This window comes from Elephas maximus, chromosome 6, assembly GCF_024166365.1.
Source record: "Elephas maximus indicus isolate mEleMax1 chromosome 6, mEleMax1 primary haplotype, whole genome shotgun sequence".
Classification (NCBI taxonomy): domain Eukaryota; kingdom Metazoa; phylum Chordata; class Mammalia; order Proboscidea; family Elephantidae; genus Elephas; species Elephas maximus.
The window spans coordinates 100033811-100059733 of NC_064824.1; the positions used below are offsets into that span (position 1 = coordinate 100033811).

The window sequence follows — 25923 nt, forward strand, 5'->3', positions numbered from 1 at the left end:
CAATTTTTTCTGAGCTCTCACCGGGATCACCTTTAATGTTCCTAATTCTACCAACAGTCTCTTCAAGGCAATCTAGTCTTTTGCTATTAAGTACTTCAAGGCTCTTCCGGCTTCTACATATTACCTAATTTCAAAGCCATTTCCACATTTTAGTATTTGTAGCAACACCACCCCACTTCCTGGTATTAAACTCTGTGTTAGTTTCCTAGGGCTGCTGTAACAAAGTACCACAAACTGGGTGACTTATAAGAACAGAAATCTATTGTCTCACAGTTTTGGAGGCTAAAAGTCCAAATCAGGGTATCAACTGTGTTGATTCCTTCTGATGGCTCTGAGAGAGAAGCTGTTTCATGTCTCTGTCCTAGATGGAGGCTGCTCAGGATGCTGGGGCAGCATCAGGAAAAATCAGGATATAATTCCTGGGGTTTGGAGTTAGCCACTAACTAGCAGGTTTTCATGGTATTGCTATGTTTTCACTTAGAGTTTACTGGAAAAAATCAAGTGCTAGCTGAGGACATCGATATTACGATGTTGTCTATATCTTTTTTTTTTTTTTTCTATATCTAGCCCTCTACAGGTGAAGAGGCACTTTTAGACACCTCATTTTATCCTTGCAACTATAAGATGTGTCCCTGCCCTCTGAAAGCTTACATTCTGTTTTGAGAAAGACAACAGGCGGTTTCAAAAAGTGAGTTTTTTTTTTTCCTCTTTCTAATTTTAACATCAAAGAAAACATTTCATCTGAGTTGTGACATGAGGGCAGAGGGTTTCTGTGTTTTGTTCACCAGGGTCAGAGCCCCAGGGCCCAGATCAAAGGTGCTCAATAAATATTTATTGAAAGAATAAAGTTTTCATGATGAAGACATAAAAATCTGTAAATTCCTTGAACATGGAAAGAAAGTGTTCTTAGTTACCACCCAGCCCAACTCTCTCATTTTGGGATGTGGAAATGAGGGCCCAAAGGCAAAATGACCCATCCAAAAGCACAGAGCTAGAGCCACAGCTCAGACAACGAGGCTCCCTGCCCAGTGCTCTCTCCACTACACACTCAGCCTCTCTTGCAGGTCTAGAAGCCTGCTCAGGGGCCAGCCCTCCTGGTGTAGTCTCTGTGACTCAGGAGGTTTCATCAACCAGGAAATGTAGCTGGGCTGTGCCTTCCTTCAGGTCTTCAGTTTGAGTTTTACTCTTGTTTTCAACACACGGCCTACTGAAGAGAGTCCTGAAGAAGCCTCTGCCACAGTGAGGGCCCCAGGATTTGCCTCTTTGGTAAGATCGCTGGGCTTTTTGGGAGGAAGGCCTTTGATTCTAGAGTTTTCTAGGCTGCCGAGGGTGGAATCTGGTGGTCTTGGGGCCATGGAGGTGATCCGTTTGAGTGGGTACGAGGAAATCATGGGAGTTATCTGTAGGGAATCAGTTGTAAAATGGAGGTGATACTAACAATTTCTTCATAGACTTGCAGTAAAATGATACAAGAAAAAAATATTTTTATGTTTATATGATGATATAATTATATGGATATATGTTATAAATGTTTACGTATCATGTAAATATATATTTATATATAAATACTTTTGGATATAAATATATGAAATATAAGTATTCTAAAACATATATTTTATAATATAAATATATTTATACAGATTTATCACTTAACAGATATATAATATATATGCATTATATGGCAAAATATTTAAGTTTGTGTATGTTTATATATGAATATATGTACACATAAAATTATATGTTAATAAGATGGGAAAGAAAACCCTTAAAATGTGATCAAAGGAATTACTTATGAAGGGTAAGTTTGTAAGTAGTTTTTATTTTCTTCTTCAAACTTCCTTGTGCTTTCTCTAAGGACTGTTAACTTTACTATTTTTTATGATTAGAAAAATACAACTGTAAATGTTCTTTTGAAAATATTAACCTGACAAAGTTTCTAGCCCATGAGCTCATGCAGTGACTCTAAAAACCCAGGACCGATAAAATAAAAGCCTCCTCACAGCTTTTTTTTTTTTTAATTAACTTATACCCTATAGGATCTCTATTTTAAGAAAATCAGCCCCCTTTCTCTCATATATATTGCCTTTTTCCCCCAGTGTGCAGGGTATTTATTCCTTTAGTTTGTTTAGGGCAGTTTTTAACCAAATATTTTAGTAATTATTTATGAAAATTTATCAATCTTTTCTTTAATGGCTTCCAGATTTTGTGTTATACTTAGAAATATTTTCACAACTGAAAAATTATTTTTAAAAATTCTCCCCATTTTTTCGTCAGTGCTTTAATTTTATGGTTTAAGTCTTTGATTCAGCTGCAATTTATTTTGAAACAGATAGTCAGGATCTATTTCAGTTTTTTTCCAGAAGTCATTCTAACACCATGGGTTGAAAAAGCCACCTAAATGTAGATAGTTCTTTTTGTAGTGTTTTGATTTGATCATTTTTCGTTGTTAATTTCTAATTTAATTGCTTTGTAGCCAGAGAGTATGTCCATTTATTCCCAGGAAAGGACACCTGGATGCCTTCATCTCCTTGTTACCATAAATAACAATGCGGTGAACATCCTCAGACATCTGTGCCCTGCGGACTCATGTAAGAATTTACCTTGGAGATATACCCAGGAGTGGAAACCTGTGTCAAAATTTATGTGCCAACTTGAGTTGACAAGCCCTGTCATCTTGCTTTCCAGAAGGGCTATACCAGCGTAAGCTCTACAGAGTACATCGGACTGCTCTTTTCCCTACAGTCCCATTACTTTCCATTTTTCTACACTTCCCAATGTGAAAAGTTAAAGGAAAGTCTTATTTTTGTCTTAATTTGCATTTTTCTGCTGCTTATTAGTTTGAGCATTTCTTTGTATACTTTTAGCAATATGAGTTTTCCCTTCTGATGATTTGGTTATATTTTTATGTCTTTTGCCAAGAGTTTTTTTACTTTTGATTTTGTTTTGTTGTTGTTACTGGTTTTCGGCAGAACATTGAATGGTCTAGATATTTGTGCCACCTTCCTCCCGCTTTTTAAAAATATTTAGCATGTATTGGGAAACAGACATGAAAGACACAATCTCTGCCCACATGAAGCTCATAGGCTAGGCCAAAGCCAGACGGATCACAAAACAGCAGAACAGGTGTTGGAATAGGGGCATCCCAGGATGTCGAAGGAGCTAACCAGGATAGGGAAGTTAGGGAACACTTTCTGGAGGTGAAGTACAAGTAAAAGTTAACCTATAGTAGCTTTTTACAAATCCGTAGGTAAGTACAATGATAGTTTTAGCTTTTTAAATTTTTAATTATTTATTTTCGTAGTTGTTGAGAATATACACAGCAGAACCTACAACAGTTCAACAATTTCTACATGTACAATTCCATGACTTTGATTCTATTTCTCAAGTTGTGCAACCATTGTCATCCTTCTTTTCTGAATTATTCCTCCTCCGTTAATATAAACTCGCTGCCTCCTAAGTTTCCTATCTAATCTTTCCAGTTGTTTTTGCCAATTTGATCCCATATAGTTTTGTTGTTGTTGTTATTTATCTATTATACTTTAGATGAAGGTTTACAGAACAAACTAGCTTCTCATTAAGCATTTAGTACACATAGTGTTTTATGCCATTGGTTAACAACCCCACGACGTGTCAGCACTCTCCCTTCTTGACCTTGGGTTCCCTATTACCAGTTTTCCTGTCCCCTCTAGTCCTCAGCCTTCTCATCCTTGTCCCTGGGCTGTTGTGCCCTTTTAGTCTCATTTTGTTTTGTAGGCCTGCCTAATCTTTGGATGAGGGGTGAACCTCAGGAGTGATTTCATTATTGAGTTTCAAAGGATGTCTGGGGGCCATACTCTTGGGGTTTCTCCAGTCTCTGTCAGGCCAGTAAGTCTGGTGTTTTTTTTGTGAGTTAGGATTTTGTTCCACATTATTCTCCAGCTCTGTCTGGGACCCTCTATTTTGATCCCTGTCAGGGTAGTCAGTGGTGGTAGCCAGGTACATCTAGTTGTACTGGATTCAGTCTGGTGGAGGCTGTGGTAGTTGTGGTCCATTAGTCATTTGGACTAATCTTTCCCTTGTGTCCTTAGTTTTCTTCATTCTCCATTGCTCCTGAAGGGGTAAGACCAGTGGAGTATCTTAGATGGGCACTCATAGGCTTTTAAGACCCCAGATGCTACTCACCAAAGTAGAGTGTAGAACATCTTCTTTATAAACTATGTTATGCCAACTGAGCTAGATGTTCCCCAAGACCATGGTCCCCACAGCTCTCAGCCCAGCAGTTCAGTCCCTCAGGGAGTTTGGATGTGTCTATAGGGCTTTCATGACTTGACTTTACTTTGTACAAGTTGTTTTGTCTTCCCCAGTATCGTGTACTGTCTTACCCTTCACTAAAGTTACCACTTGTCTATTGTCTATTTGGAAACCCTGGTGGCATAGTGGTTAAGAGTTTGGCTGCTAACCAAAAGGTCGGCAGTTGAAATCCACCAGGCAGTCCTTGGAAACCCTATGGGGCAGTTCTACTCTGTCTTATAGGGTTACTATGAGTCGGAACGGACTCAACAGCAATGGGTTTTCAGGTTTTATTGTCTATTTAATGTTTTTCCATCCCCACCCCTCCCCGCCCCTGTAACCATCAAAGAATGTTTCTTTTTGCGTGTAAGCCTTTTCGGTACAGTACATACAATACAGTACAGTCTCATACAATATTAGTCCTTTTGTGAGTGACTTATTTCACTCAGCACGGATGCTCTCCAGATTCATTTATGTTGTGAGATGCTTCGCAGATTCATCATTGTTCTTTACTATTGCATAGTACTCCATTGTGTGTATGTACCATAGTTTGTTTATCCATTCATCTGTCGATGGACATCTAGGTTGTTTCTATTTTTTGCTATTGTGAACAATGCTGCAGTGAACATGGGTGTGTATATGTCTATTCATGTGACAACTCATTTCTCTAGGGTATATTCCTAGGATTGGGATTGCTGGATCATATGGTATTTTTATTTCTACCTTTCTAAGGAAGCACTATATTGTTTTCCAAAATGGGTGTATCACTTTGCAGTCCCACCAGCAGTGCATAAGAGTTCCAGTCTCCCCACTTCCTCTCCAACATTTATTTCCTGTTTTTTTGATTAGTGCCAGTAATGCTGGGGTGAGACGGTATCTCATTGTGGTTTCGATTTGCATTTCTCTAATGTCTTGTGATCCCAAACATTTCCTCCTCGTGTGTCTGTTAGCTGCTCGAATGTCTGGTGAAGTGTCTGTTCATTTCCTTTGCCCATTTTTTAATTGGATTACTTGTATTTTTGTTGTAGAGGTGTTGGGTTTTCCTGTACATTTTAGAGATTAGGCCTTTGTCTGATTTGAAATAGCCAAAATATTTTTCCCAGTCCGTAAGTACCATGGATTGAATCATGTCCTCCCAAAATGTATGTCAACTTGGCTAGGTCATGATTCCCAGTATCGTATGATTGTCTACCATTTTGTCATCTGACGTGATTTTCCTATGTGTTGTAAATCCTATAACTATGATGTAATGAGATGGATTAGTGGCAATTATATAGATGAGACCTACAAGAGTAGATAGCATCTTAAGCCAATCTCATTTGAAATATAAAAGAGAGAAGTGAGCAAAGAGATATGGGGATCTCATACCACCAAGAAAGCAGCATCCTTTGAACCTGAGGTTCCTGCACAGAGAAGCCCCTCGACTAGGGGAAGATCGATGACAAGGACCTTCCTCCAGAGCTGACACAGAGAGAAAGCCTTCCCCGGGAGCTGATGCCCTGAATTTGGACATGTAGCCTACTCAACTGTGAGAGAATAAATTTTTCTTTGTTAGAGCCAACCACTTGTGGTATTTCTGTTATAGCAGCACTATTTTTTTTTTTTAGATAACTAATACATCTAGCTTATCTTCTGGAGTTTCTGTGTTGTTAGTTATGGTTTGTATCCTGTTAATGCTATGTAGGACCTGGCAGTCTACTTCTGAAAAGAATTAACCAGTGAAAACCTTATGAATAGCAGCAGAACATTGTCTGATATAGTGCCAGGAGATGAGCCCCCCAGGTTGGAAGGCACTCAAAAGATGACTGGGGAAGAGCTGCCCCCTCAAAGTATAGTTGACCTTAATGACGTGAATGGAGTCAAGATTTCGGGACCTTCATTTGCTGATGTGGCATGACTCAAAATGAAAAGAAACAGCTGCAAACATCCATTAATAATTGGAAAATGGAATGTACAAAGTATTAATCTAAGAAAATTAGAAATCATCAAAAATGAAATGGAATGCATTAACATCTATATCCTAGGCATTGGTGAGCTGAAATGGACTGGTATCGGCCATTTTGATTCAGACAATCATATAGTCTACTATGCTGGGAATGACAACTTGAACAGGAATGGCGTTGCATTCATCATAAAAAAAAAGCATTTCAAGATCTATCCTAAAGTACAATGCTATCAGTGATAGGGTAATATACCTACGCCTACAAGGAAGACCAGTTAATACAACTATTATTCAAATCTACGCACCAACCACTAAGGCCAAAGACGAAGAGATAGAAGATTTTTATCACTTTCTAAAGTCTCAAATTGATCAAACACGTGATCAGGATGCATCGGTAATTACTGGTGATTGGAAAGCAAAACTTGCAAACAAAAAAGAAGGATCAGTAATTGGAAAATATGGCCTTGGTGACAGAAACAATCGTGCAGATCCAATGGTAGAATTTTGCAAGACCAACAATTTCATTGCAAATACCTTTTTAAAGCAACATAAACTATGACAAACTATGACTATACACATGGACCTCACCAGCTGGAATACACAGGAATCAAATTGACTACATCTCTGGAGAGAGATGATGGAAAAGCTCAAAATCAGAACAAGGACAGAGACTGACTGTGGAACAGACCATCGATCGCTTGTATGCAAGTTCAAGCTGAAACTGAAGAAAATCAGAGCTAGTCCATGAGAGCCAAAATAGGACATTGAGTATATCCCACCTGAATTTAGAGACAATCTCAAGAATAGATTTGACACATTGAATGCTAATGACTGAAGATCAGACAAGTTGTGGAATGACATCGAGGACATCACGTATGAAGAAAGCAAGAGGTCATTGAAAAAACAGGAAAGAAAGAAAAGACCAAGATGGATGGCAGAGGAGACTCTGAAACTTGCTCTCGAATGTTGAGCAGCTAAAGCAAAAGGAAGAAATGATGAAGTAAAAGAACTGAACAGAAGATTTCAAAGGGCAACTCGAGAAGATAAAGTAAAGTCTTATAATGACCCGTGCAAAGAGCTGGAGCTAGAAAACCAAAAGGGAAGAATACACTCTGTGTTTCTCAAACTGAAAGAACTGAAGAAAAAATCCAAGCCTCGAGTTACAATAGTGAAAGATTCTATGGGCAAAATATTAAAAGACACAGGAAGCATCAAAAGAAGGTGGAAGGAATACACAGAGTCATTATACCAAAAAGAATTAGTCAATGTTCAACCATTTCAAGAGGTAGCATATGATCAGGAATCGATGGTATTGAAGGAAGAAGTCCAGGCTACACTGAAGGCATTGGCAAAAAACAAGGCTCTAGGAATTGATGGAATATCAACTGAGATGTTCCAACAAATGGATGCAGCACTGGAAATGCTCACTTGTCTATGACAAGAAATTTGGAAGACGGCTACCTGGCCAACCGACTAGAAGAGACCTATATTTATGCCTATTCCCAAGAAAGGTGATCCAACCAAATGCAGAAATTATTGAACAATATCATTAATATTACACACAAGCAAAATTTTGCTGAAGATCATTCAAAAACGGCTGCAGCAGTATATTGACAGGGAACTGCCAGAAATTCAGGTCGGTTTCAGAAGGGTACGTGGAACCAGGGATATCATTGCTGTGTCAGATGGATCCTGGCTGAAAGCAAAGAATACCAGAAGGATGTTTACCTGTGTTTTATTGACTATGCAAAGGCATTTGACTGTGTGGATCATAACAAATTACGGAGAACATTGCGAAGAATGGGAATTCCAGAACACTTAATGGTGCTCGTGAGGAGCCTGTACATAGATCAAGAGGCAGTTATTTAGACAGAACAAGGGGATACTGATTGGTTTAAAGTCAGGAAAGGTGTGCATCATTGTCGTATCCTTTCACAATACCTATTCAATCTCTATGCTAAGCAAATAATCTGAGAAGCTGGACTATATGAAGAAGAACGGGGCATCAGGATTAGGGGAAGACTCATTAACAACTGGTATTATGCAGATGACACAACTCTGCTTGCTGGAAGTTGAAGAGGACTTGAAGCACTTGCTGATGAAGATCAAAGACCACAGCCTTCAGTATGGATTACACCTCAACATAAAGAAAACAAAAATCCTTACAACTGGACTAATAAGCAACATCATGATAAATGGAGAAAAGACTGAAGTTATCAAGGATTTCATTTTATTTGGCTCGGCAATCAACACCCGTGGAAGTAGCAGTCAAGAAATCAAAAGACGCATTGGGCAAATCTGCTGTGAAAGACCTCTTTAAAGTGTTGAAAAGCAAAGATGTCACCTTGAAGACTAAGGTGCACCTGACCCAACCCACAGTATTTTCAATTGCATCATATGCACGTGCAAGCTGGACAATGAATAAGGAAGACCGAGGAGGAGTTGACACCTTTGAATTGCAGTGTTGGTGAAGAATATTGACTATATATACCATGGACTGCCAAAAGAATGAATGAATCTGTCTTGTAATAAGTACACCCAGAATTTTTCTTAGAATCATGGATGGACATGTTATCAGGAGGGATCAGTCCCTGGAGAAGGACATCACGTTTGGTAACGTACAGCATCAGTGGAAGAGAGGAATCCGCTCAACGAGATGGATTGACACGGTGGCTGCAACAGCGGGCTCAAGCATGACAACGATTGTAAGGATGGCGCAGGACTGGGCAGTGTTTCGTTCCGTGGTACATAGGGGCGCTATGAATCGGAACTGACTCGATGGCATCTAACAACAAAAACCAAAACCAAAATAATGCTGTGTATTAGGGTCTCTAGTGCTGATTCTATATATATATATATATATATATATATATATATATATTTTAATAGTTTTTGGCTTTATATTTAGGTCTTTGATCCATTTTCAATTTGCTGTGTATGCTGTGAGTTTTGGGTCCTGTTTCAGGTTTTTGCAGATGAACATCCAGTTTTGCCAGTACAGTTTGTTAAAGAGACTCTCTTTTCCCCACCTCATGGACTTTGGGCCCTTGTCAAAGATCAGGTGACCATAGCTGGATGGATTTACATCTGGGTTCTTAGTTCTGTTCCATTGATCAATGTTATTTGTCATTGTACCAGTACCAAGCTCTCTTGACTACCATATCTGTATATTAGGTCAGGTAGTGTGAGTCCTCCTACTGCATCCATCTTCTATAGTGCTTTAATTACCTGGGGCTTCTTCCCTTCCCATATAATGTTAATGATTAGTTTTTCCATCTCTTTAAAGAATGTTGTTGGTATTTGGATTGGAATTGCATTGTATTTGTAAATTGCTTTGGGTAGAATTGTCATTTTCACAATGTTGAGTCTACCTATCCATCAGCATGGTATGTTTTTCCATTTATGTAGTTCTCTTTTGGTTTCTTGCGGTAGTGTTTTGTAGTTTTCTTTGTATGGGTCTTTTACATCCCTGGTTAGATTTATTCCTAAGTATTTTATTTTTTTCAGGAGCTATTATAAATGGCATTGTTTCATTTTCATTGTTCTCTTTATTGGTTTATAGGAATCCAACTGATTTTTGTAGGTTTATCCTGTATCATGTATCTTGCTACTCTGCTGAATCTTTCTATTAGTTCCAGTAGTTTTCTGGTGGAGTCTTTTGGGGGACAGTTTAACTTCTTTGTTACAAACTTGGATGCCCTTTATTTATTTTTCTTGCCTTATTGCTCTAGCTAGGACTTCCAGGACAATGTTAAATAGGAGTGGTGATAAAGGGCATCCTTGTCTTGTTCCTGTTCTCAAGGGGAGTGTTTTAAGCCTCTCTCTATGTTGTTACCAAAAAACATGGATTCAAGCCCCCCGCTGCAAAACCAGTACTGAGACAGGGGTGAGGTAAACAGCAAGAGGGTTTTATTGTATACTGATATACAAAAGATAGAGGTAATTGGGCTCCTCCAAAGTCAGTCTGTCTGATGGAGACGGATCAGAGAGTTTTACAGGGTTAGGGCTTAGGCTTGAAGAATCTGAAGAATGGCAGTTCCCCTTTGAGGGGGCATGTTGACCTTCTGTGGGTATTCTTAGAGATCCTCTGATGCCATCCTGGTTTCGGTTACAAGATGGACCCCATTGCCTAGTTGTCTCGTCTCAGATCTTATTAATTGCTGTTCTGCTTCTTCGAGAGGAGCATAGGTTAATTTTAAACTTCTTAAAACCGTGGAAAAAGGGAGCAGGAAGGGAGGAAACAAACCACAAATAACAAAATCACCAGGGTATGCAAAAGCTAACTATGCAAGCCATGTAGAAACAATGCTACAATTCCTAGGATATTAGTCCCCTACAATGTCTTTCAATGTTGGCTGTTGGTTTTCTATAGATGCCCTGTATTATGTTGAGGAATTTCCCTTTTATACCTATTTTATTGAGAGTTTTCTTTTTTTAATCAGGAATTGGTGTTGAACTTTGTTGAATGTGTTTTCTCTGTTGGTAGAGATGATCACGTGACTCTTTTGGATCTTGGTGGATTGCATTGATTGATTTTCCAATGTTGAAACATCCTTGCATACCTGGTATGAATCCTACTTGGTTGTGGTATATTATTATTTTTTTTTTTTTTGATAAAATGCTGAATTCTAGTCACTACAATTTTGTTGAGAATTTTTGCATCCATATTCGTGAGAGGTGTTGGTCTGTAATTTTCTTTTTTTGTGGTTTCTTTGCCTGGTTTTGGTATCAGGGTTATGCTGGCCTCATAGAATGAATTTGGAAGTATCCCTTCCTTTTCTATGTTCGGAAATAGTTTGAGTAGTACTGGCGTAAGCTCTTCTCTGAATGTTTGGTAGAATTTTCCAGTGAAGCCATCTAAGCCAGGGCTTTTTTTCTTTGGGATTTTTTTTTTTTATTACCTTTTCAATCTCTTCTCTTTTTACGGGTCTTCAGATTTTCAACATCATTTTGTGTTAGTTTGAGTAGGTAATGTGGTTCTAGAAATTTGTCCATTTCCTCTAGGTTTTCAAATTTGTTAGAGTATAGTTTTTCATACTACTATGTTAAGATCCTTTTTATTTCAGCTGGGTCTGTTGTAATGTCCCACATTTCATTTCTTATTTGAGTTATTTACATACTCTCCTGTTTTTCTTTTGCCAATTTGGCCAGTGGTTTGTCAATCTTGTCAATTCTTTCAAAGATCCAACTTTTGTTTTCTTTATTCTTTCTATTGTTTTTCTATTCTCTATTTCATTCATTTCTGCTCTGATCTTTGTTATTTCCTTTCTTCTAGTGGCTGTGGGCTTCTTTTGGTGTTCTCTTTCTATTTGTTCAAGTTGTGTAGCTAATTTTTTTCTTTTTAATTGTACTTTAGATGAAGGTTTACAGAACAAACTAGTTTCTCATTAAACCATTAGTACACATATTGTTTTATGACATTGGCTATCAACACCAAGACATGTCGACACTCTCCCTTCTCGAACTTGGGTTCCCTATTTACTGGCTTTCCTGCTCCCTCCTGCCTTCTAGTCCTTGTCCCTGCACTGGTGTGCCCCTATAGACTTGTTTTGTTTTATGGACCCATCTAATCTTTGGCTGAAGGGTGAACCTCGGGAGTGACTTCATTACTGAGCTAAAAGGGTGTCTCGGGGCCGTACTCTTGGGTTTTCTCCAGTCTCTGTCAGGCCAGTAAGTCTGGTGTTTTTTTTGTGAGTTAGAATTTTGTTCTACATTTTTCTCCAGCTGTGTCCGGAACCCTCTATTGTGATCCCTGTCAGAGCAGTCAGTGGTGGTAGCTGGCACCATCTGGTTATACTGGACTCAGTCTGGTGGAGGCCATGGTAGGTGTGGTCCATTAGTCCTTTGGACTAATCTTTCCCTTGTATCATTACTTTTCTTCATTTTCCCTTGCTACCGAAGGCGTGAGACCAATGGAGTATCTTAGATAGCTGCTCACAGGTTTTTAAGATGCTAGGTGGGTGTAGCTAATTTTTGATGTGTGCATCTATTGCTATAAATTGACCTCTGAGAGCTACCTTTGCTGTATCCCAAAGGTTTTGGGGATTTTTTTTATTCCAGCTCTGATTTCTTCTATTACCCACTGGTTTTTAAGCAGGGTGTTATTCAGTTTCCATGAAATTGATTTTTTTTTCTCCTTGCTCTTCCTGTTGTTAATTTCTACTTTGATGGTGTTGTGGTCAGAGAAGATACTTTGTATTATCTCAGTGCTTCAGATTTTGTTGAGGGTTGCTCTGTGGCCTAAGATGTGCTCTATTCTGGAGTACGTTCCATGTGTGTCGGAAAAGAATGTGTACTTTGCAGCTGTTGAGTGAAGTGTTCTATATGTCTATGAGGTCAGGTTGCCTGGTTGTGTCCTTTAGATCTTCTGTATGTTTGTTGATTTTCTTTCTAGATGTTCTGTCCATTACTGAGAGAGGTGTGTTGAAGTCTCCTACTATTATTGTGGAACTGTCAATTTCTCTTCTCAGTGCTGTTAGTTTGTTTTATGTATTTTGGAGCCCTGGGTGTGTAGATATTTATTATGATTATGTCTTCATAATGGATCATCCCTTTAATCATTTTGTAGTGCCCTTCTTAGTCTTTTGTGGTGGATTTTGTTTTAAAGTCTATTTTATCAAGATTAGTATTGCCACTCCTGCTCTTTTTTGGTAGCTGCTTGATGTACTTTTTTCCATTCTTTGATTCTTAATAAATTTATACCTTTGTTTCTAAGGTGAGTCTCTTGTAATGAGCATATTGATGGATCCTGTTTTTTTTAATCCATTCTTTCACTCTATGTCTCTTTATGGGTGCATTTAGGCTATTTATGTTTAATGTAATTATTGATAAGTGTGAGTTTATTGCTGTCATTTTGTAGTGCTTTTTTTTTTTTTGTGGTGCTAATGTTTTCTTTGTTCCTCTTAATCTCCATTGCTGAATTCCTTTTGTTTGTGGACTTTTTTTTTCATTTCTTTTGTTTTTACTGAAACTTTATGTTTTTCTTCTTTATTTTGATGAGTAGGTTTGTTAACTTTCTTTGTGGTTACCTTGACATTTACCCTTATCTCCCTAGGTTTGAATCAGTCTATTCTTACTTGGCATTGCCTTGCCTTCAGCTCTATTAGAAAGTTCCATACCTACACTGTTTATTCCTTCTTTTATTGTTCTAGCGTTGTTCTCATTTACAGATTAACCTCTCCGGTTCCCTGTTGTAAATCTTTTGGTTCTGAATAGTTCTCGAGAGTTCATTTCCTAGGTTGATATTTGGCTGGTATGATCTTGGATCCTAGATTCAGGCTGTGGTTGATGTAATTTGTTCTCAATTCGAAGGGCTCCCTTTAATAATTCTCGTAAGTTTTTAAAAATTTTTGTATTGTGTTTTAAGCAAAAGTTTACAATTCAAGTCAGTCTCTCATATAAAAAATTATACACACCTTGTTTTGTTATGTAACCCTAGCTGCTCTTCCCCTAATGTGACAGCACACTACTACTCTTCACCCTGTATTCCCCATGTCCATTCAACAAGCTTCTGTACCCTCTGCCTTCTCATCTCACCTCCAGACAGGAGCTGCCTACATAATATCATGTGTCTACTTGAGCCAAGAAGCTCACTCTTTACCAGTATCACTTTCTGTCTTATAGTCCAGTCCAATCTTCGTCTGAAGAGTTAGCTTTGGGAAGAGTTCCCGTCTTGGGCTAACAGAGGGTTTGGGGGCCTCCAGTCTCAGTCAGACCATTAAGTCTGGTCTTTTTATAAGAATTTGAGGTCTGCATCCCACTGTTCTCCTGCTCCATCAGGGATTCTCTGTTGTGTTCCCTGTCAGGGCAGTCACTGGCGGTAGTCAGGCACCATCTAGTTCTTCCAGTCTCAGGCTGATGGAGTTTCTGGTTTATGTGGCCCTTTCTGTCTCTTGGGCTCATATTTACCTTGTGTTTTGGTGTTTTTTATTCTCCTTTGCTCCAGGTGGGTTGAGACCAATTGGTGCATCTTAGATGGCTCCTTGCTAGCGTTTAAGACCCCATATGCCACTCACCAAAGTAGGATGCGGAACGTTTTCTTAATACATTTTGTTATGCCAATTAACCTAGATGTCCCCTGAAACCATGATCCTCAGACCTCCGTCCAGGCTACTCTGCCCTTCGAAGCATTTTGTTGTATTCATGAAACTTCTTAACTTTTTGTTTAGTCCAGTTGTGCTGACCTCCCCTGAATTGTGTGTTGTCTTTCCCTTCACCTAAAATAGTTCTTGTCTGCTATCTAATTAGTGAATGCCTCTCTCCCTCCCTCCCCACCCTGGTAACCATCAAAGAATATTTTCTTCTGTGTCTAAACTTTTTCTTGAGTTCTTATAATAGTGGTCTTATACAATATTTGTCTTTTTGCAACTGACTAATTTCTCACTCAGCATAATGCCTTACAGATTCATCCATGTTATGTTTTATGGATTCATCATTGTTCTTGATCTTTGCATAGTATTCCATTGTGTGAATATACCATAATTTTTTTATTCATTTGTCCATTGATGGGTACCTTGCTTGCTTCCATCTTTTTGCTATTGTAAACAGTGCTGTAATGAACATGGGTGTGCACATATCTGTTTGTGTGAGGGTTTTTATTTCTCTAGGATACATTCCGAGGAGTAGGATTGCTGGATCCTATGTTAGTTCTATTTTTAGCTTTTTAAGGACGTGCCAAATTGATTTCCAAAGTGGTTATACACCAGCAGTGTATAAGTGTTCCAGTCTCTCCACGATCTCTCCAACATTTATTATTTTGTGTTTTTTGGATTAATGCCAGCCTTGTTGGTGTGAGATGATATCTTATGTAGTTTTGATTTGCATTTCTCTAATGGTTAATGATCATGAGCATTTCCTCATGTATTTGTTAGCTGCCTGAATGTCTTCTTTGGTGAAGTGCCTGTTCATATCCTTTGCCCATTTTTTAATTGGATTATTTGTCTTTTTGTTGTTGAGTTTTTGCGGTATCATGTAGATTTTGGAGATCAGATAGAGATCGGATTTGCCATAGCCAAAAACTTTTTCCCAGTCTCTAGGTGATCTTTTTACTCTTCTGGTGAAGTCCTTGGGTGAGCATAAGTGTTTGATTTTTAGGAGCTCCCAGTTATCTAGTTTCTCTTCTGGTGTTTGTGCATTGTTGGTAATGTTTTGTATACGTTTATGCCATGTATTAGGGCTCCTGGCATTGTGACTATTTTTTCTTCCATGATCTTTATCATTTTAGATTTTATATTTAGATCTTTGATCCATTTTGAGTTAGTTTTTATGCATGGTGTGAAGTATGGGTCTTGTTTCATTTTTTTTGTGGATAGATATCCAGTTATGCCAGCACCATTTCTTAAAGAGACTGTCTTTTCCCCACCTAACAGACTTTGGGCCTTTGTCAAATATCAGCTGCTCATATGTGAATGGATTTATGCCTGGATTCTCAATTCTGTTCCATTGGTCTATGTATCTATTGTCGTACCAGTACCAGGCTGTTTTGACTACCATGGTGGTATAATAGGTTGTAAAATCAGATAGTGTGAGGCCTTCCACTTTGTTCTTCTTTTTCAGTAATGCTTTACTTATCCGGGGCCTCTTTACTTTCCATATGAAGTCAGTGATTTGTTTCTCCACCTCATTAAAAAATGTCATTGGAATTTGGATTGGCGTTGCCTTGTATCTATAGATCACTTTGGCTAGAATTGACATTTTCACAATATTTAGTCTTCCTATCCATGAGCAAGGTAAGTTTTTCCACTTATGTAGGTGTTTTTTGGTTTCTTGGAGTTGTGTCTTGTAGTTTTCTCTGTATAGGTCTTTGTATACGTCCCTGGTCAGATTTATTCCTAAGTATTTTATCTTCTTGGGGGCTATTATAAGTGGTATTGATTTGGTGATTTCCTCTTCAAAGTTCTCTTTGTTAGTGTAGAGGAATCCAACCGATTTTTGTATGTTTATCTTGTACCCTGATACTTTGCTGAAATCTCCTATTAGTTCCAGTAGTTTTCTTGTGAATTCTTTAGGGTTTTCTGTATATGAAATCATGCAGTTTGCAAATAGAGATACTTTTACTTCTTCCTTACCAATCTGGATGCCCTTTATTTCTTTATCTAGCCTAATTGCTCTGGCTAGGACTTCCAGCACAATATTGAACAAAAGTGGTGATAAAGAGCATCCTTGTCTGGGTCCCCGTTCTCAAGGGGAATGCTTTTAGACTCTCTCCACCTAGGATGATGTTGGCTATTGGCTTTGTATAAGTGCCCTTTATTATGTTGAGGAATTTCTCTTCTATTCCTACTTTGCTGAGAGTTTTTATCATAAATGGGTGTTGTACTTTGTCAAATGCCTTTTCTGCATCAATCGATAAGATCATAAGGTTCTTGTCTTTTGTTTTATTTATATGGTGGATTACATTGATTGTTTTTCTAATGTTAAGCTGCCTTAAACATATAGTGCTACTATAACAGAAATACCACAAGTGGATGGCTTTAACAAAGAGAAGTTTATTCTCTCACAGTCTAGTAGGCTAAAATCCAAATTCAGCGTGTCAGTTCCAGGGGAAAGTTTTCTTTCTCTGTTAGCCTTCTTTTCAGTTTTCCCCTAGACTAGGGTCTCTGTGCAAGGGCCCCGAGCCTACTCCCGGCACTGCTTTCTTGATGATATGAGGTCCCCCACCTCTCTGCTTGCCTCCCCCTTTTATAAATCAAGAGATTGCCTCAAGACACAATCCAATCCTATAGGTTGAGTCCTGCCTCACTAACACAACTGCCACTCATCCTCCCTCATTAACATCATAGAAGCAGGATTTACAACACATAGGAAAATCACACAATATTGGGAATCATGGCCCAGCCCAATTGATACACACATTTTTCGGAGAACATAAATCAATCCATGAAATAAACCATCCCTGCTTACCTGGTATGAATGCCAATCGGTCATTGTGAATTATTTTTTTGATACGCTGTTGAATTCTATTGGCTAGAATTTTGTGGAGGATTTTTGAGTCTAAGTTCATTAGAGACATAGGTCTGTAGTTTTTTTTTTTTTTTTTTGTGGTGTCTTTACCTGGTTTAGGTATCAGGGATATGTTGGCTTCATAGGATGAGTTTGGAAGTATTCCGTCATTTTCTATGCTCTGAAATAACTTTAGTAGTGCTGATGTTAACTCTTCTCTGAAAGCTTGGTAGAATTCTCCAGCGAAGCTGTCAGGGCCAGGGTTTTTTGTTGTTGTTGTTGGGAGTTTTTTAAATACCTTTTCAATCTCTTCTTTCGTTATGGGTTTTTTTTTTAGCTGTTCTACCTTTGTTTGTGTTAGTTTAGGTAGGTAGTGTGTTTCTAGAAATTTGTCCATTTCCTCTAGGTTTTCAAATTTGTTAGAATACATTTTTTCATAGTAATCTAATAGGATTTTTTTAATTTCAGTTGGATCTGTTGTGATATTGCCCATCTCATTTCTTATTTGGGTTATTTGCTTCCTCTCCTGTTTTTCTTTTGTCAGTTTGGCCAGTGGTTTATTGATTTTGTTGATCTTTACAAAGAACCAGATTTTGGTCTTGTTAACTCTTCGAATTGTTTTTCTGTTCTCTGTTTCATTTAATTCTGCTCTAATTTTTATTATTTGCTTTCTTCTGGTACCCAAGGGTTCCTTTTGTTGCTCTCTTTCTATTCGTTCAAGTTGTAAGGATAGTTCTTTGATTTCAGCCCTTTCTTTTTTTTTTTTTTTTTGGATGTGTGTATTTATTGCTATAAATTGACCTCTGAGCGCTGCTTTAGCTGTGTCCCAAAGGTTCTGGTAGGAAGTGTTTTCATTCTCATTGGAGTCTATGAATTTCTTTATTCCATCTCTAATTTCTTCTATAACCCAGTAGTTTTTGAGCAAGGTTTTGTTCAGTTTCCATATGTTTCATTTCTTTTCCCTGCTTTTTCTGTTATTGATTTCTACTTTTATGGCTTTATGGTCAGAGAAGATGTTTTGTAACATTTTTATGTTTTGGATTCTGTTAAGGCTTGCTTTATGACCTAATATGTGGTTTATTCTAGAGAGTGTTCCATGTGTATTGGAAAAGAAAGTATACTTGGCTGCTGTTGGGTGGACTGTTCTGTATATGTCTGTGAGGTCAGGTTGGTTGATTGTGGCATTTAGATCTTCCGTGGCTTTACTGAGCTTCTTTCTAGGTGTTTTGTCCTTCACCAAAAGTGGTGTGTTGGAGTCTCCTACTGTTATTGTGGCGCTGTCTATTTCACTTTTCAAGGTTTTTAGAGTTTGTTTTATGTCTCTTGAAGCCCTGTCATTGGGTGGGTAAATATTTATTGTTTATATCTTCCTGGTATATTGATGCTTTAATCATTATATAGTGTCCTTCCTTATCCTTTGTGGTGGATTTAACTTTAAAGTCTATTTTGTCAGAAATTAATATTGCCACTCCTCCTCTTTTTTGATTGTTGTTTGCTTATTTTTTCCATCCTTTTAGTTTTAGTTTGTGTCTTTAAGTCTAAGATGTGTCTCTTGTAGGCAGCATATAGACAGGTCGTGTTGTTTTTATCAGTCTGAGACTCTCTGTCTCTTCATTGGTGCATTTAGTCCATTTATATTCAGCGTAATTATGGCTAGGTATGAGTTTAGTGCTATCATTTTCATGTCTTTTTGTGTGTGCTCTTGGCAGTTTCTTTTTTCCACTTAATTTTTTGTGCTGAGTAGTTTTTCTTTATATATTGTCTTTTTTTCTTTTTTATTGTTGATTTTGTTTTTGCTGAGCCTTTATGTTTTTCTTGCATTTTATTTTGATGTGTAAGATTGTTAGTCTCCTTTTGGTTACCTTAATGATTACCCCTATTTTTCTAAGTTTAAACCAAACTTTTATTTCTTATATGGTGTTGACTTCCTCTTCATTTGAAAGATCTGTGACTATGTTTTCAGTCCTTTATCTATTTAATGGTTTCATCTTTTATATAATGACATCTCTGTTTCCCTGTTTTGAACATTTTTTATCTTGATTTATTTTTGTGATTTCCCTTTCTGGGTTGATATCTGGTTGCTCTGTCCTGTGTTCTAGTCTTGGGCTCTTATCTGATATTTTTGATTTTCTAATGAGATGAATCCCTTTAGGATTTCTTGTAGTTTTGGTTTGGTTTTTACAAATTCCCCAAATTTCTGTCTATCTGGAAATGTCCTAATTTCACCTTCATATTTGAGAGACAGTTTTGCTTGATATATGATTCTTAGTTGGAAATTTTTTTCCTTCAAGGCTTTATATATGTCATCCCATTGCCTTCTTGCCTGCATGGTTTCTGCTGAGTAGTCTAAGTTTATTCTTATTGACTCTACTTTGTAGGGGATTTTTTGTTTATCCCTAGCAGCTCTTAAAATTCTCTTTATTTTTGGTTTTGGCAAGTTTGATTAGTATGTCTTGGTGACTTTCTTTTGGGATCTACCTTCTGTAGGGTTCGATGAGCCACTTGGATAGATATCTTCTCGTTTTTCATAATATTAGGGAAGTTTTCTGGCAACAAATATTCAACAATTCTCTCTGTATTTTCTGTTGTCCCTCCCTGTTTTGGTACTCCAATCACTCATATGTTATTTTTCTTGATAGAGCTCTACATGATTCTTAGGGCTTCTTCATTTTTTAAAATTCTTTTATGTGATTTTTCCTCAAATGAGCTGTTTTATCGTCAATCTCATTAATTCTGACGTCCATATCCTCAATTCTGCTCCTGTGTCTTTCTATTGAGTTGTCTAATTTTGAAATTTTATTGTTAAACTTCTGAATTTCTATTTGATGCCTCTCTTTGGATTCTTGCATCCTATTAAATTTTCATTATGCTCTTGAAGGTTTTCTTGATTTCCTCCACTGCTTTATCTCTATGTTCGTTGGCTTGTTCTGTGTTTTCCTGATCTCCTTCCCGATCTCTTGAAGAATTCTGTATATTAATCTTTTGTATTCTGCATCTGGTAATTCCAGGAATATATCTTCTTCTGGAAGATTCCTTGATTCTTTGTTTTGGATAATCTGCTTCTTTATGTGATTTGATATTGACTGTTGTCTCCAAGCCATCTATAAGTTATTGTATTATTTTATGTTTGCTTACTGTGTCCTAGCTTCTTGTTTTTTTTTTTGTTTTGATATGGCCAAATAGTCTGCTTGAGTGAGCTAGCTTTATCATTGGTGCCTTTGAGGTTCTAACACTCTGTCAGCAGATGGCTAGAGCTGTTATGAGGTATATGAGCCTAGGAGTCCGTTCACTTTTCTTGTATGGATTCAGCTCAGGTGTCTAGGTAGTCGGTCACCTAGTGTGTGATGCAGGCTTTCACCTACAGTCTTAGAGGAGCAGCGGTGATTGGTGTAGGCACAGGTATCTAGCCACAAAGTGGGGTCATGCTCTGAGCAAGGTATAGGGCTGGTAAGCGCCCCTTGAGTGTCTGTGAGGAACGTGCATCCTTGTTCCCTAGAGCACACAGGTGGGTGGGCTCTGCAGCCAGACCATGAGCACCCAATTCTTTTGGCTGTAAGAACTGGGAGGCAACCATTATCCTTGGACCCCTGTTTCAAGTGGCTAGGTGGTGTGGTTGAAGCCACCAGTCCTCAGGCCCCTGATGTGTCCTCTGTCACTGCTTAATAGACAGAGTGGTGTCAAACATCAAAAATCTGCTTCTCCTCCACACAGTTGAAACAGCTGAAGTCAGACCTCAGGCACATACACCATGCACTGTGCCAAGGAGGGCCTAAGCTATTGAAATGGGCCCACACAAGTTCATGCAGGGGTGAAAGGCATTCAATGTCTGTGGACCTCTTGTGCCTGTGCCCAGACAAAGGAGCTGCTTCTGCCCTGAACTCCCAGCTTAGCAAAGTCGGCTGATTATTTTTTCCCCGTTTGTTAATTTGTTCCTTCTCCAAGGCTGGGAGAATTGCTCAGGATGCACAGCAGAACCTATCTCAGGCCCAGGGAAAGCAACGGCCACTGAAGCCTGCTCACAGGGCTGGAGCAGAAGGAGGAGGGATCAGATAAATGGGAGAGAGTTCTTTCAAAAGGGGTGCTTTTTGGCCCACATGGTAAATTAGATGAAAGTACTTATCTTCTGCCAAGAGCTCTGTTCTGCGCTGATTCCAGAGGCATGAGTAGACTCTGTGGTGCTCATCTTCGCCCCCTGTGGAAAACATATCCCAAATGCTACTGCCAGCCATGCCGCGGTCACACCAGGAGATCAGGCCTGCAGGGCACCAGTTCCCGCCAAGTCAGGTCTGTCAATCCCTCTCTGCTTCCAAACCATCTCTCCCTCTCCCTTCTGCTGAGTCTGATTTCTTAACTTTGTCTTTGATGTTCAGGGCTCTCAACTTGTCATATATACAATTAATTCACTTGTTTTTTAGAGTCTTTGTTGTGAGATTATGATATGCCTTGGTGATTTTCTTTTGGAGTCTATCCTATATGGGGCTTGTTGAGCTTCTTGGATGGTCAGGTTTTCATCATTCATGATATTAGGGAAGTTTTCTGTCAGCAAGTCTTCAATGATCCTGTCTGTGTTTTCCATTTTCTCCCCCTGTTCTGGAACTCCAATCACTCACAAATTTTTGCTTTTGATTGTATCCCACATAATTCTCAGGGTTTCTTCATTCTTCTTTCTGATTTTTCCTCAAACAGAGTTGTACCCAAGAATTTGTCTGTGATTTCACTAATCCTGTCTTACATTGTTTCAAACCTGCTTCTCAGATCTTCTGTGACACTGACCATTTCTGAAATCTTGTTATCTTTTGTATTTTTAATTGTCATTTTTGTATGATTTCTAGTTGAGAATTTATTTTTGACATTTTGTTCCTGTATTATTTTCCTGAATTCTTCCATTTTTTGACTGTATTTTTCATGAATTTATCTGCATTTTCCATGAATTTGTCTGTTTTTACTCATTTTTGTCTGCTTTTTGCTTCAATTCTTGGATAGCTCTGAATATTAGACATTTGAATTCCCTATCAGGTAGTTCTAGTGCCTTTTCTTCTACTGGTAAGTCATCTAGTGTTTTATTTTGGACACCTATTGGAACCATCCTGTCTTTTTTTATTTATGTTTCAATATTGTCTGCTGTCTTTAGGACATTCAGTAGTTTTTTTGTTTGTTTTTTGTTTATTGATTGTATATTTGTTTCATCCTGCTTTTTTGTTTTATTTGGTTACGTCTGAGCAGGCAGGCTGTGTGTTTTGTTGTTTGCTCATCTGTGGGAATGATATTTTCACCTCATTGCCCAATGGCAGGGCCAGTCACTCAGCTATGGGGAGGAGATGGGATGGGTTGTTTGGATGGGTAGGTCGGGGGTCAGTGCTGGGCAGGTTCTAGTAGGCCATGCCTGTGCTGCTCGGAAGTGTGATGTTCAGCACACGGTGCAGGGAGGCAGGAGAGAAATGGGAGGTTGCGATGCGTGAAGCTGAGATGGGTATGGGAAAGAAGTGAGAGAGGAGAGAGAAACAGGGGCCAAAAAAAAAAAAAAAGTGCTGAGGGAGGTTGCCATTGGAGTGGAGAGACAAGAAACCAAGAAATGAAGAAAACAAAAAGAAAAAGAGAAATGAATGAGTGAATAAATAATTTAAAAATGAAATGCTCCCAGGGTTCCCACTGGCAACCAGTGAAGTGGCTCCCAGGCCTTGAGGCACAGCACATCTAGGAGAGGTGGAGGTGGCACACAGTACCAGGTATTCAGGAGACAGGAAAAGAAGGAAAGCAGAGAGAGATGAGAAACTGAGAAATGAAGAAAAACAAAAAGGAAAAACGGGAAGATAAAAAAAAAAAAAAGACCCGCAGTAATCCCACTGGCGCAGCTGCACAGACTGGGAAAGTGGGTCCCAAACCACATAGCATAGCCTGGGTAAAAGGGGCAGAGATGGCACACAGTGCCAGATATTCAGGGGACAGGGAAAAAGAATAAGTAGAGAGAGACAAGAAACAGAAATGAAGAAAGACACAAAGGAAAAAAAAGAAAGAAAATCCCCCAGGGATCCCTCCAGGGGGGCTGTGCAGACTGAGGAAGCGGCTCACAAGCTGCACAGTACAGCCTGGCTAGAAGGGGCAGAGATGGCACACAGCACCAGGTATTCAGGAGACAGGAAAAGAAGGTAAGTGGAGAGAGACAAGAAACTGAGAAATGAAGAAAGATAAAACAGAAAAAGGAAAAAAAAAATTCCTCCAGGGGTCCCACCAACGTCGTTGTGCAGACCTGGGTAGTGGCTCCCAAGCTACACAGTACAGCCCAGCAAGAAGGGGCTCCCAAGCTGAGAAAAAAAGAAAACAAGCAAACAAAATGAAACAAAAAAGTTCCTGGGGATCCCACCAGTGTGGCAGCATAGACTGGGGAAGCAGTTCCCCAGCTGAGCAGTGCTTCACAGCCTGTCAAGAAGCAGTAAAGATGGCACGGAGCCAGGTGTTTGAGAGAAAGGAGGGGGAGGAGGTGAGATGCAGGGAAAAAACCAAAAGAAGCCAAAAAAAAGGCAATACAAGCAAGGATGAAATGACACTGAAGGAGCTGGCCAGTGTGGGCGGAGCGAATCTGTGCAGCATAGAGCCGGCTCCTCCTGGACCGCAGTCACTAGGCCCTCAGTCACTGGGCCTGCTGGAGCGGTGGAGGCCAAGCAGGGGGAAGAAGGGTGGGGGTGGAAAAGCATATATCACTGGTTACTGGGTGCTCTGTCTCCTGCTGGGAGCTCCAGGAAGCTGCTTTCCTGTACTCCCCGCCTGCTGATAACTGACAGGAGTCCAAGATGGCGAATCAGTGCTGTGTTTGCTGATATCCGACCTCCGCTCATACTTCTCCTTGCTCTCCGTTCTCTGTCAGTTTCTTATTACATATGGTGCTTGATTGAGTTCTTTATCTCTTCATTTGACACTTAAGGTTCCAGGATTGATGTTTGTCTCTTTTACTTAGTCTTTAGGGTCTTTGCTGTGGAGGGATGGTGTGGTATTTCTGTCTATAGCATCTTGGCTCTGCCTAGATAGTTTTTTTAAAGAGAAAAATTCTTAAGGCAGACATTCTTTACTAATTAAGCTAAACATAGTTTGGTTTAAAGCAGACTACAGGGGCTATTTTTGGTTTAAGATTTAAAGATTATCTAAGAGTAATAGTTTCAGGGGTTCATCCAGCCTCCATGGCTCTAGAAAGTCTGGATCTCATGAGAATTTGAAATTCTCTTTAGAATTTTCCTCCTTTTGATCAGGATTCTTCTATAGATGTTTTTCCTTTCAACATAAGAAAACAATCAACCTGAATTACAATCTGAGATAGGGACTTTTATCTGTTTCATTCACTGTACTTCACTAGCACCTAGAACAGGGAGTGTGTGTAATAAACGTTTGTTGAAAAAATAATGTGTAGAAGTCTGACCTTTGATCATATTTAAAAAAATTGAAATCCTGAAAATGTGAAAAGGAGATACAGTCATAGTATAATCAAATGTTTGATGTGAAGAATCCTTAGAGATTATCTCATTCAACCCCTCATTTAGAAATGTGGAAACTAGAGCCCAGAAAACTGAAATAACCTATCCAGAGACAAACAGTTAGACTGAAAACTCAGCTGCCCAAATCCAAGTCCAGGCCTCTATCCACTCAGTCAGACTTTGCAGTCAACTCTGAAAACACTGTTTAGCGTTCATCCTGTGAAGGAGCAGCAGGATTTGCCCTCTGGTAAGATTTTTCTGGGTCTTGGGGAGGTACCATGAAGATCTATTTTTTTAATTTTGTGTCATGTGTGAACCACTGGGAGCTTTCCCAGTTCACATCCTCTCATAGTGCCTCAGGGATAGAAGCCTTGCAATGGTTACATATTCATGTTCCTTCGAGAAGCTCTGTACTTCCGCCTCAGCCTTACATCACACTAAGGGATGTTAATTTCTTCTTGAGATTTCTATTTGGGCATAAGCCTCACCCTGTTTCCTGGTAGTAACTTATTAACAAGAGCCAAAATTTGAGCTACCCTCACCTCGATTTTCAGGTCAAAATGGCTTGTGGCCACACCCTTGCTTAGTAATGGTAATTTTTCATTCTTTCTCACTTTTTGAAAAACTAATATATATGTATATATTCAATTCAATTCTGACTCATAACGACCTTATAGGATAGAGTAGAACTGCTCCATGGTGTTTTCAAAGAGTAGCTGGTGGATTCAAACTGCCAACATTTGGTTACCAGCTGAGCTCTGAACCACTGTGCCACCAGGGCTTTATATATATATATATATATATATATATATATATATATATATAAAACTATTCAGAGCAATATAAACAGGAAACATAGGCCAACCAATTCCTAGAGAACTATGCTTGACTAGTCAAATGTTTATAGCAATTTTAATTACTTTTCTCCTAGAAACTGAGCAATTATATTGTTAGTATCCTGTTTTATTAAGGTTTGAAAAATGTGGGATTAGTTAGGAGTTTTATTAAGGTTTAAAAACATCTCCTGGGTTGTTTGATAGGCCTCTGGTGAGGGAGCTCTGATGTGTATGGTGTTTGTGTGAAAACTGAGTTTCTACCAGGACACTGTGACTTGTGAGATCTCACGAAGCACAATTAGTGGTTAAAGGGAGCAGTCAAGTCTTCAGTTTTCTTTTTTAGGCTAAGTGCCACTCCCTGTCAATACTCACCTTGTAACAAGATTCAGGTTTTTTTCTTAGGAAATATTTTTGAAGGTTTTCAGTTTCAAGAGATACATAACTTTAAAGGAACTGGGATGTAGAAGAAATG

The 25923-nt window shown here is 38.8% G+C and overlaps 2 protein-coding genes across 3 annotated transcripts in view; both read left to right on the forward strand.

The window, feature by feature from the left end:
* The first annotated feature begins 1183 nt into the window (after positions 1 to 1183).
* Positions 1184 to 25923, forward strand: part of LOC126077980 (caspase-8-like) — a 77099-nt gene continuing 52359 nt past the window's right edge. Inside the window, exon 1 of the mRNA XM_049887836.1 lies at positions 1184 to 1266. The gene's annotated coding sequence lies outside the window, so the exon portion shown is untranslated. The remainder of the gene's footprint in view (positions 1267 to 25923) is intronic.
* The window catches only part of LOC126077978 (caspase-8-like), a 117680-nt gene continuing 93005 nt past the window's right edge, over positions 1249 to 25923 (forward strand). For both annotated transcript variants that reach the window (XM_049887823.1, XM_049887835.1), the window contains exon 1: positions 1249 to 1266. The gene's annotated coding sequence lies outside the window, so the exon portion shown is untranslated. The remainder of the gene's footprint in view (positions 1267 to 25923) is intronic.